We start from the raw sequence: 13,585 nt of genomic DNA, 5'->3' as shown, positions 1-13,585 counted from the left end.
GTCTCTTGGCATTCTTGAAACAAATAACTCCTTCATTGAATTCTCTTCAATTCAGCTGAATGAATGTCCATGAAGGCTTGAAAAATGACTCTTGAACTATCCCTTGGCTAGCCGAATAGACATCAGCTCATTAATGATGATTTGAATGCTTAATTTATTCTTTTTGAAGAACAGAAACAGCTGGTAGCTGAAAAGGGTTGCTGTCAAAATTTAAAGAGTATATAATGCTCTTTAAAACTTCCTTAAATGATTTATTAAACCCCTTTGTAACAACTCCTTCTTTTGTATTCAAATAGCACTTGAAAGGTCACATAAATTTTAGTGATATTATTATATTTGTTATATAATTATAATTAAAATGGCTCGACCCGAAATTTAATTTGGGATCTGATCTTATATAATAAAATTCTACAGTCATCCAGGATTAGATCTTTTTCTTTCTTAACTGTTAGACCCAAGTTCTCTCTCGTGAATCTTCACATCCATTGATCCAAAGTATCAACAATGGTTTGGTGAGCGTGAATCGAACTCGACAAAGATTTTTCCATTCTCTGTGATGCTGAGGTTCCTATCATCAATTTCTCCAATACTGGAAAACTCTTTGGGTTCTCCAATTCTGGTCCAAAAGTAGCAGTACTCAATAGCGATGGGGGATGTTGAGAGGAAGTGAGCGGCACCAACAGAAGAGACATGCACCAATTTCAGTTTCACGGTTTTATGGTTTTCTATTTCTAATCCCTTTGAAGCTCTCACATCCCTAATATATTTGTTTCCTTTTTGGTCACTCTATCGGTGGAGCTTTGGTTTTGAAGGCAGCTTCACATCCTTGTATTGAAGGAATGCTGGAGGGAGTTGTGCTGACCTCTCCAGCTTTGCGTATTAAACTAGCCCATACAATTGTTGGGGTAAGTTGCTGCTTCTTATTCTACATTTGTACTGTGCTAAATCATGCTGTAGTTGCCTTCGAATTTTTTTTCTTTAAGTGTTGAAAGTTAAATGTGCTTCGATTAACTAATCACCCATTATTGGTTTAATAACTTAACTAAGGAATACTTTTAATATCACTTTTACTTATGCGGGTTTCTTCTTGTGATCGATTTCTTAGTTATTTTCAAACGTTTATATTCTGTCAAGCGAAAGATCTGTGCAGATAAAAGTATTTAGGAGGTGTTAATTCCTTTTAGAGACAGCTCTTCTGGTCTTAATATAAATATTGTTTTCATGGTTTTGCACTATAATGCCATCTAACTATTGTGGTTAAGTTACTTTGGTTTTGTATAACCATTTTTTCTATTGTGAAATACCAATTACATATTATAAAGAATAAAATGGGTTGTGGTTTAACTCAATATTCATATGTATCCTCCTTGTATCCCGTCAAATTGGTATTTTAGTACTGGTTGAAACAGTAATGAATTGCCACTATTTCTACTGTGCTCATGATTTGTTCGATGATATGCCAAATAAGGATGCTTAAGGGCGAGCCTCTAGTATTTTCCTTGGAAATATTGAGAAGCTATACAAAAATACATTTAGAATCAAGCCTGGTCTTGCCCAGTTGCATAGAAGTGCCCCCAAACATTTTTCCTGCCATTAAACTTAGCTTTATGATTCGAAAGTAGGGAGTGATATTTTGGATATGATTCTTACAAAGGTATCCCCATGCTTCTTTCTCATTTATTTTTAAAAATAATCTAGACGTATTTAGGTGTTTATTTCTAATTGTCTTAACATAACATAGCATCTCCATTTGGTTTCCTTCCAAGGTGTCAATATTTATTGTGCAAAATATAACTAGAATTGCTGATAAAAAATAATTACATGTGTTATCATTAAATGGTTTCCTTAGTTTATGTATTTAACAGGGCATATTTTGATGTATGACGTGCATATTATTTGCCTATTTTTGTTGTGTAGTTGAACCATCAATCATTTCAATCATATCATCTTTGTTATGTCCACATTAAGCAAGATGACACACATTTATACGGTGCTTGAAATAATTGGGAGGCAGATTTATTATGCCCACCTATTCTATGTTTACAGCTCATAAGCTCAGCTGGATATCTCTTACTGTAATCTAAATTTCATTTATGGAGATTGTATGAGACTTGAGGAATCAATGTAGTAATGAATAAAGGTCTCTGTTTGCATTAAGAAATTGAAAGAAAAAAGAAGCTACCTTAGAGGCTCAACCTCACTGAGCTCTATCAACAAGCCAGTCTTTGTAAAGAAATAAACTCTTAGTCCATCATATTAAACAATGCCGGACTTTATTTAAGTCGCTGAATTCTGTTCTACTTCCTTGTTTGTACTTTGATTGAATGCAGGTTTCAACTCCACCCAAGCATTGAGTTGCTAATAATACTAGAAACAACATATGTTTTCTTCCTATTTATTTGTTAATTTGTTCCCTTTTAGTTATCTTAGCATATATTTTAGTATTTTCAATTCAGTAATTTATATTTTATGACTCAGTGGGTCTTAGTTTATTTACCTTCAATTTTAGCATATTTTGGTACTAATGTCGCTGCATGAGCAATTTCAGATTGCACCTAGAATTGTTACCGCACTTGACAGTTGTTCGGATAGGAACAAAAATACGTGAGCTGTCCAGTCTGGTACAACTAACTTGTACGTACAGAGGTAGCATGATTCTGATTAAAATGACACTTGAGCTATCTGGGAAAAATATATAAATATTCACATGAAAAGAAAAAAAGAGAGCTTTTTTTGGATCATCTTTTTTAACTTATCCCTTAAAGCTTTCAGCTATGGCGGATTAAGCTCCGACGAGTGAACCGACGTGAAAAGGATGCAGACCAACTCTTGACGTGAAGCCTTGAGTGCGACACACAGAGGAATAGACAGATTCAAGTCGAGTTGTCTAGGAATAGTAATCTCCACTTATTTCTTTTATTTTTCTTTTTTAAACGCTGGTGATTACTTCCTATTTCATGTTAGTACGGAAATACATATGATTTCTTGGTTAAATGTTATTTTATTCAATCTTACTTTTACTATCTAATCTTTGGGTTTGAATGTTTTTAGCATGGAAGTGTTATTGCGGTCACTGACATTGAAAGGTGCAGTGATAGTTCAAGCTAACAAGCATGACAACAGAAGTTGCTTGAGGATTAAAGAAATTTAATCCACTTGTTCTTAATAGTGTTCCATTGCCATCATCAGAAGGTATGGCTAATGTGCATGTTTAAGTTTTTGATTAAATATAGAAGTTAAGCTTGGTAAGATATTCATTGCAATTTAATGCATCGACACCTATCCTTTTACACCTTGTGAGCACTTAGCATTTTGTTGAATATTCACGTTGGGAATTCCAGTTTATCAGTATCATATTTTATCTTACTGTTTTCAAGTTATTGCTTCGACAACTACATTCACAATTTATCTCACTCTTATCTAATTATTGTTGTGATGCTAAACAGCTGATCAAGTTTTGGCGCCGTTATCGGGGATAGCGTTTGTTTGATGTTTACTTTTGTTTGTTTTTATTTCATAATATTTAGTTGCTACTAACTTGTTTTCTTTTTGTCGTTATTTTCACATTTTATTTTAGGTGTTGTATGACCTGAAGCAATTCAGAGTTTATTGTCGATTTTGATTAAGAAATTGAAAGAATTGTTCGAAGGAGACTTCGACAACAAAAGAATATGGCTTTGCCAAGAAACAATGCAATTATATCCCTGATACAGAACTAAAATGCTAATGACCCACCGTTGCATCAAGACGGTCAAATACAAAACAGGACTATACAAGATTTTGTAGTACTTGTCTTGGATGACTTACAACTGGGAGTTGTTAGGCCAGCAATCAAAGCTGGAAATTTTGAACTCATGCCAGTATGGCTCCAAATGTTGAATTCTAATGGGAAATATGTTGGGCTGCCACATGAAGATGCACAAGAACATCTAAAATCATTTTTATTGATTTGTACTTCCTTTAGTCAACAAGGTGTTCCTGATGACACTTTGAAGATGCAGTTATTTCCTTATTCCTTGTAGGGAAGAGCTCGTACATGGTTCTTTGGGTTACCTGCCGGATCAATTGCTTTTTAGAATGCACTAGCAACATAGTTTGTTTTGCAATTTAACCTGCCGACAATGAATGCTCGTCTCCGAAATGATATTACAACTTATCATTAGTTGGACGATGAGAATCTAATGCACGACATTTAACAGGAAACACACTGATGATAAGTTGTCCTATGCACGACATTCAACAGGAAACACAAATTGAGACCTTTTATAATGGGTTAAATTCACACACGAGGAATCTTGTCGACGCATTAGCCAATGGACCTTTACTGGATTGTACTTATAATGATGGGATTGAAATTCTTGAGAGAATTGCTCAGAATGATTATCAATAACATATCTTTAGAGCTGCACAAGCAAAAACTACTCCGGGAGTTATTGAATTGGATGCAATATTTGCACTTAGTGCTCAAGTTTCTTCTCTTGCAAATATGACAAAAAAATATGCAAAGGACTAGTGACGTTGCACCTATACAAGTCACCCAACAAGTTGATGTTCCTACCTTTTGTTGTGAGATTTGCAGTGACAACCATAGCTATGAAGATTGTCCACAACATGCAGAGAATGCCTTTTATGTCAGTAACATCCGCAACAATTCTTATGGCACCTCTTACAATAATTCTGCACGCAATCAACAGCCTTGGGGAACTCAAACTGCTAGGCAAAAAATACTGCAGACATTTCGATATGGGAATATATCCACTCAAGGCAATTATAATTCAAGACAAGGGAACTACAATTAGGAATAGTATAACTACAATTAGCACACTGAAATGCATCTAGATGCATCCACACCAAACCTAGACGCAGCCACAACATTTTTCAATACCGAATCAGCATGGTCAAGAACATCGACGACAACAGTACAATTAGGCTTCTCCTTGTGACTCGTTAGCAGATCTTGAAGCTTTAATGCGAGAGCATATGAATCGCACAGAAACTATTGTGCAAGGGAATTCATCTTCCATTCGGGCGTTGGAGGCACAATTAGGACAACTTGCTTCGAATCTGAATACTCGACCATCAGGCACACTACCTAGTGGCACAAAAAATCCCAGCCTAAAGGGGAAGGAACACTGCAAGGCTATCATTCTCAAGAGCGGTAAACAAATTGTCAAGCCAACTACAGACTCTACTCTATCACCTCAAGATACTGTTGAAGTGATCCCTAGCGAGAAGGTTGAATCTGAATAGCTTGTCGATGTAATAGACAAAGAAGTCCTATAAATTGTCACTCATATGCCGAATGTCTAACCCTCGAAACTATTGACGCAACCAAGGGTGTCGACGCAATTAGACGTCTATCCACCCTTACCTTTTCCAAAAATATTCAAGGATGATGAGAAAGATAAGCAGTACCAACAGTTCCTAAACACACTAAAGCAACTTGAGGTCAATATTCCTTTAGTAGACGCTCTTGTGCAAATTCTGAATTATGGGAAATTTATGAAGGAGCTCTTGTGTCTAAGAAGAAGAAACTTAGTGATATGGAAACTATTGCAGTCATAGAGGGTTGTAGTGCTCTTTTGACAAATAAGTTGCCCCCTAAAATGAAAGATCCTTGGAGCTTTACTCTATCTCATGTTCAATTGACAACCATTATTTGTGCAAGGCTTTATGCGACTTGGAAGCTAACATCAACCTAATGTCGCTATCAACTTTAAGAAAGTTTGGAATTGGTCACATGAAACCTACTGCAGTGATATTGCAACTAGCTGATCGATCTTTGGCTCAACCTGAAGGGTAAATTAAAGATATCTTAGTTCGTGTGGATAAATTCATTTTTCGACTGATTTTATCATACTTGACTGTGAGGCAGACAATGAGGTTCCCATAATCTTGGGAGACCATTTTTAGCCACTGGACGAACTCTTATTGATGTATACAAAAGTGAACTAACTGTGCGACTTAATGATGAACACATTACCCTCAGTGTTTTCGAATCTATTCGAGGCAATGAAAAAGAAGAATGGCATACTGTCGATGTGCTAGATAATCTAATCGGAGCAGAATTCAATGACCAACACACAATACTTTCTGAAGAGTTTGCAGTGACATCTGACGATGAATTTGTAGCTAATTATGACAGCATGGTTGAAGCTAATAATTTGAACTCAGGCATGGATGACAGATCGAATCCTTAAACTTAGCCAACAGAACAACTTCAATTTTCAAGTCATCTATTGACGAAGCTCCTACTTTGGAATTGGAACCATTACCTATTCACCTTAAATACGTCTTTCTTGGTGATAACAATACTCTCCCAATAATAGTATACGCAACACTAGATGTAACTCAAGAAGATAAATTAATCCATATTTTTAAGCAACATAAACAAGCTATTGCTTGGAGTATTGCCAATATCCGAGACATTAGTCTATCTTTTTACATACACAAGATCAAGTTGAAAGATGAAGACAAGCAATCGATTGAGCAACAAAGAAGATTAAATGATAAGATAAAGGAAGTTGTTAAGAAAGAAATTATAAAATGGCTTGATGTTTGAATTATTTATCCTATTGCTGATAGCACTTGGGTAAGTCCAGTGCAATGTGTTCCTAAGAAGAGTGGCATCACTGTGTGTAGCAATGACAAAGATGAATTAATTCCTACACGCATTCCTACGGGATGACTAGTCTATATGGATTATCACAAACTAAATGCAGCCACATGGAAGGACCGCTTTCCACTTCCTTTCATTGACCAAATATTGGATAGGCTTGCTGGAAAAGCCTATTACTGCTTCTTAGACGGCTATTTTGGATACAATCAGATTGCTATTGCATCTGAGGATCAAGAAAAACTACCTTCACTTGTCCTTTCGGTACTTTCGCTATTCGTCGAATGTCTTTCGGTCTTTGCAACGTACCAACGACATTTCAAAGGTGCATGATGATAATATTCTCATATATGATTGAAGACTCTTTAGAGGTGTTTATGGATGATTTCTCAGTCTATAGGAATAAATTTAATCATTGTATTGACAATTTAGATAAAGTATTGTAGCGATGTGAAGACTCACATCTTGTTTTAAATTGAGGAAAATGTCATTCACGGTAACAGAAGACATTGTGTTAGGCCATCGTATCTCTCGTCAAGGAATTGAAGTCGACAAAGCTAAAGTAAAAATTATTGAAAAATTACCTCCAACAACAAATATGAATGGTATTTACAGTTTTCTTGGGCATGCGGGGTTCTACCGAAGATTTATTAGAGATTTCTCAAAAATTGCAAAACTCTTATGCTCATTGCTGGAACAGAATCGAAAATTCTTCTTTGACGATGCATGTCTAGATGCATTCATTCAATGGAAGATGCAGCTAGTAAATGCACCCATTGTTGTTGCACCCGATTGGTCTCAACCTTTTGAAGTTATGTGTGATGCAAGCGACTTTGTTGTGGGTGCTGTTCTAGGACAACGTAAGGGAAAAATATTTCACACCATCTATTATACTAGCAAAACTCTTACAGATGCTCAAATCAACTATACCACTACAGAGAAAGAATTGTTGGCTATAGTTTTTTTTTTCGACAAGTTTCGTTCTTATCTTGTCGGTGCAAAGGTTACATAATTTACTGATCACTCGACATTGAAATATCTTTTTACGAAGAAGGATACAAACCAAGATTGATAGCTGGATCTTACTGTTTCAAGAATTTGATATCGAGATAAAAGACCGTAAGGGTTCAGAAAATCAAGTTGCAGACCATCTATCTCGATTGGAAATTGGCAGCAAAGATGAAAACATACTTCAAATTTTCGACTCATTCCAGATGAGAAGTCATTTGCTATAGATGCAACCCCTTGGTATGTAGATTTGGTTAATTATTTAGTATGTGGAAAACTCCCATTGGGTGTCACAGGCCATAAAAAAGAAAGATTTCTTCGTGAAGTAGTGAAGTATCATTGGAACGAACCGTATTTATTCAAGGTATGCAATGACAATATTATTCAAAGACGCCCAAAATTCAATCCTGAAGCACAACCATGATACTCCTTATGGAGGTCATTTCGGTGGCATGCAAACTGCTGTTAAAGTTCTCCAATCAGGATTCTGCTGGCCTTCATTATTCAAATACGCTCAAAATTTTGTGAATCAATGCGATAGGTGTCAGTGCACTAGTTCTCTATCCCAATGTAATGAAATGTTACAGTAGCCTATTATGGAGGTTAAATTATTTGATGTTTGGGGTTTAGATTTTATGGGACCATTTCCAAGTTCATTTGGAAATCTTTATATATTAGTAGCTGTTGACTATGTCTCAAAGTGGGTTGAAGCTGTTGCAGTCCCAAAGGATGATGCAAAGACAGTGCTTAAATTTTTTCACAAGTATATACTTACCCACTTTGGCACACCAAAGGCATTGATTAGTGATTAGGGTACACACCTTCATTGCAACTAAGTGGCAGATGGAGTCAATCATAGAATAATTACTACGTATCATCCGCAAACTAATGTACAAGCCAAAGTGTCGAATCGACAACTTAAAAACATTCTTGAGAAGGTTGTGAACCCTTTGAGGAAAGATTGCTCTTCTAGACTGGATGAGACTTTATGGGATTTGCGCACAGCATACAAAACTCCATTAGGGATGTCACCATATCAATTGGTTTTTGGGAAGGCATGTCATTTGCTAGTTGAAATGGAACACAAAGAAATGTGGGCAATTAAACAAGTGAACATGAACTATGAAGTTGTTGAAAGAAAAGGCTGTTGGATATCACTGAACTAGAGGAGATTAGGCGAAATGCCTATAAAAATCCTACAATTTACAAGGAAAAGGCCAAACGATGACATGACAGAATTATTTTGCAGCGAGAATTTATTGCGGGTCAACAAGTTTTATTATTCAATTCTAGACTGAAATTGCACTCGTGTAAATTGTGCTCTCGTTGATCTGGACTGTCCGAAGTTGTTGAAGTATTTTCTCATGGTGCAGTCACAATCAGAGATTTAAATGATGGACACTAATTCAAAGTGAATGACCAACGATTGAAACATTATCATGGGAATGTTGATCACAAGCAGGCAGAGACCATTAAATTGGTTGAAAAATTTTAATTCTTATGAAATTTATTATGTAATTTTATTTTTATTTTATTTTTGTTTCTATTCAAGTTTTTTTATTCTTTTCTTTATTTATTTCTATTTTTGTAGAATAATTAGGTACCATTTTCGGCGCACTTGGGCTCTATTGTCAACACAGTTCATACGATTGTACTGTCACTTCTAACTCAGCACGAATGAGGGCAAATCAAAAATTTCAGATCCCACTATTTGATCAAAAGTCACCTAGAGGGCTGATCTGTCTGAGCGGGCACAATTCTCATTGGACGTAATTATTTCCTCCAGCTTTATTTCCTTTCAAAAAATCACGTCTTTCCATCTTCTTCTTTCAATCACTATAAACCCCTCTTCACTGTACCGACTATGAAACACCCAAGTAATAATTTTTATTCACTTTCTCTTCCCCAAGTTCGTACATTTACACTTTTAAACCATCTTCACTCCATAAAACAAGCAAAATATGGAAAGAATGAGAGGATCAGTCAAGAAAGCGACCAAGCCTGTTGAAGAACACTCATCCTCTGCAACTGCAATTCGTGAGTCGGAATCCTCCATGCCAACTAAGAAAAAGGAGTCGATGATCTTTTTAACGAAAGTGGCCAAATTCCAATTTCAAACAACTTCTTAAAGCAAAACTTCCACCCAAAACAAGGTATTCTCTTTTTGCAACAGCAAGATTTGGACAAACAAGTCTCCAGAACCATCTCTAAGTTGAAGTGGGCGACTTTCTGCATGCATCCTGAAAGCTATTCTCCTTCATTGGTACGTGAGTTTTACGCTAACATAAATGACCATGAGTTGGAGTTTATCTTTTTTTGAGAAGGTTTAATCCCATGGGATGCTACAAAAATCAATGAGCTGTACAACACTAAGGTGGATGTCAATGAACACTCCAAGTTTATTGAAGATATCACAGACTAAAAAAGGGACCTGTTGGTGAAGGATTTATATGTTGAAGGAGCATTGTGGACAGGTTCACATCAAAAGAATTATATGATGCACCTCTGCTTTCTGACAGTACAAAGCAAAATTTGGTTTCATTTTGTCAACTACAAGTTACTACCTTCTACTCATAGCACCACAGTCAACCTTGATAGAATTTACCTAATATATTCAATTGTTAAGGGCAGAAAGATTGATGTCGGTGCAATACTCCGCCAGGAAATTACTGACTACGCTACAAGGCTAAATGGAATTTTGGTTATCTCGTCATTGGTGATGCTACTATGCCAGCAGAAAGGGATCGTGCCCCATGATGATGAAGAGATCTTGGAAAATAAGGGCCCGATCAATGAATGTTTATTGAAAGAATGACTCGTGGTAAAGATACACCAAAAATGAAGGAGGCAGAGACCAGCAAGACAAGGAAGGGCCAAAGTATAAAGCCAGGGAACAAACTTGACTGCAGAGACATCATTGCTGCGCAAAATGAAGGATAGCGAGAAGTTGGCCAATTACATCAGCAATTAGCAGATCAGGCTTATCGCTACAATAGATGATATAGACAGGTCACAAAATTTGTTCTATGCTTATACCAAGGCCTATAACAACTATATTGTAGCCACATTACGTTAGTTAAACCCGATCCCACTCCTAGAATTTCTAGTGTTCCCATCGATTATCTGAGAGCATGAACCCTCCTCCGAGGAAGATGATCTAGAGGATTGAGACAGATCGGTGGAATCCTCTCCCATTGTGCACGTCTTTCATGTTCAGAAAGAAGAGGAATCAAGGGACATTGAGGAGTGCATGTTAAGGATTGATAGCCTGGTCGAGGGTGAAGTCATTGCTGGTAAAGAAGCGCCTACTGTTGAGGAAAAAGTTGCTATGGAAGAGGAGGACGTCGTTTGTGTTGAAGTTGTGAACGAGATGGCCGAGGAAAAAAATACTGAGATAGAAGCTACTGAGAAAGAATCTGTTGAGGATATTGTCAATGCATTCAAGCTTATGGATACAACTAAAGATGATTTGGAGCTAGACCGGAGGAAGCTGCAGAGGTAACAAGTGAGGAGCACCACAATTCGTTGGCTATAGTGGTCTATATTAGACCACTCAAGGTGACCCTTCCTACACAAAAAGTAGTCGATGATGCCGAGGCAGAAGAACTTGAGGAGGAATCTGAGGACCGAGCAAATCCTAAAGAAAGGAAGAGAAATCACTCCAAAGATAAAAAGTGCAAGAAGGATGAGAAAAAGAGGAGGAAGAAGAAACACCGTGCAGCCACATTGATGGCCGAGGAAAACTGAGTTAATTTATTTTAAGTTTTAGTTGTAGTATTCATGCATTGCATGTAGCTGTAATTTTCATTTTGTTAGTGAACATTGCCGTTGCATTGTTCTTGTCATCACATTTAAATCTTAGTGCATTGAGGACAATGCGAACTTTAAGTTTGGGAGAATGCATATGGAGATTGGAAATACACCCATATTTCAATTTTTTTTAATGAAGCATACAAGGTTTATTTGTGGTTAATACAAATGTGTTGAAAGCTTTTTTTGTTACATTCGATGTTTAATTCTTGAATCAAGTCAACTATCAATGAATGAGTTGGATAAATTTGACCGAATGTTGTATCTTCAATTCTTGGATGAATGATTTAGGCTGCATTAGTAATGGATGACTAGTAGCATTCCTTGAATCTTGAATGAATCTACCTTTTACAGCTACTCATATGTATATATAGTTATGAATAAGTGACACTCCAAAGTAGATGTATTGTGAAATGTTAAAAAGGGAACACTTCAATGCAAGCGTTAGAAAAATGAATATAGCCAAAGGTTGTCGCTGCATGAGTGTGTGTCGAGCAATTATGTACTTTCTGGGGGTTTGTTGCTCTCCATCGTTACTTCTCAGGAAAAAGGGTACAGTAATTGAATGATATCCCTTATTCACACACAAAAATATATATACAATAAATGTTGTATTGGTATATAGAATTTAAGATTTGAAGCATGAGGTTAGTTTTGATGAAGATGCAATCTTAGTCATTCATACTTATGTTTTGTCGATGCAATATTCTGTCATCTAAATGTGAATCATTCATTGGAATTTTAGGTGATTAAAGTTGCTAGAATGATCATTTACCTTAGTGAAATCTTGTATAGCCTTGCCAGTTTCTGTTTTACTTGAGGACAAGTAAAAACTCAAGTTTAGGGGTGTGATTATACTAAAAAGAACATGTTTTCTCCCTACTTATTGGTTAATTTGTTCCCTTTTAGTTATCTTTAGGAAATATTTTAGTATTTTCCATTTAGTAATTTACATTTTATGACTCAGTGGACCTTGACCTATTTACCCTCAATTTTATCATATTTTGGTATTGATGTCGCTGCATGAGCAATTTCAAATTGAGCCCAGAATTGTCGTTGCACCTGACAACTGTTCGGATAGGAACAAAAATGAGTGAGCTGTCCAACCTGGTACAACTAACTTTTACGTATAGAGGTAGCATGATTCTGATGAAAATAACACCTGGCCTATTTGGGAAAAATATATAAATATTCATATAAAAAAAAGAGCTTTTTTGGATCATCTTCTTCAACTTATCCTTTGAAGCTTTCGGTTATGGCGGCTTAAGCTCCGATGGGTGAACTGATGTTAAAAGGATGCAAACTAGCTCTTGACGAGAAGCCTTGAGTGTGACACAATGAGGAATAGACAGATTCAAGTCGAGTTGTCCCGGAAGAGTATTCTCCAGTTGTTTCTTTTATTTTTCTTTTTTAAACGCTGGTGATTACTTCCTATTTCATGTTAGTACGTAAGTACACATGATTTCTATGTTAAATGTTATTTTATTCAATCCTACTTCTGCTGTTTAATCTTTGGGTTTGAATGTTTTTAGCATGGAAGTGTTATTGCGGTCACTGACACTGAGAGGTGGGTGCAGTGATAGTTCAAGCTAACTAGCATGACAACGGAAGTTGCTTCAGGATTAGAGGAATTTAATCCAATTGTTCTTAATAGTGTTCCATTGCCATCATCGGAAGGTGTGGCTAATGTCCATGTTTAAGTTTTTGATTAAATATAGAAGTTAAGCTTGGTACGATATTCATTACAATTTAATGCATTGACAATCACCTATCCTTTTACACCTTGTGAGCACTTAGCATTTTGTTGAATATTCACGTTGGGAATCCCAGTTAATCAATATCATATTTTATCTTACTGTTTTCAAGTTATTGCTTCGACAACTACATTCACAATTTATCTCACTCCTATCTAATTATTGCACTGGCATTGATAGACAAAAGACAACCATCCTTGTGAGATCGATATCCGACAGACTCATATCTGTCTACTATACTTGCATCGACCGTGTACGGTTGGACATTATTGCTATGACGTTAAGCAGCCGATCAGTTGCATCTGGAAAAAAAAAGATAAATCAGACAATCATAGTAGCAAGGAACCCTTGTGATCACAATCTAAGCTAAGAATGAGATCACAAGTAGAAATAATCA

At 36.3% G+C, this 13,585-nt stretch overlaps 1 long non-coding RNA gene across 1 annotated transcript; it reads left to right on the top strand.

Annotated features, from left to right (window-relative positions):
- Window positions 1–368: 368 nt before the first annotated feature.
- Window positions 369–3,910, top strand: LOC105777998 (uncharacterized). Its single transcript, XR_001128494.2, has 2 exons — window positions 369–905; window positions 2,331–3,910. It is a non-coding gene; the product is annotated as an uncharacterized LOC105777998 (long non-coding RNA).
- The last annotated feature ends 9,675 nt before the right edge of the window (window positions 3,911–13,585 follow it).

This window comes from Gossypium raimondii, chromosome 10 (assembly GCF_025698545.1).
Source record: "Gossypium raimondii isolate GPD5lz chromosome 10, ASM2569854v1, whole genome shotgun sequence".
In the NCBI taxonomy this organism is placed as follows: Eukaryota; Viridiplantae; Streptophyta; class Magnoliopsida; order Malvales; family Malvaceae; genus Gossypium; species Gossypium raimondii.
This window is presented reverse-complemented; position numbering and strand designations above follow the sequence as displayed.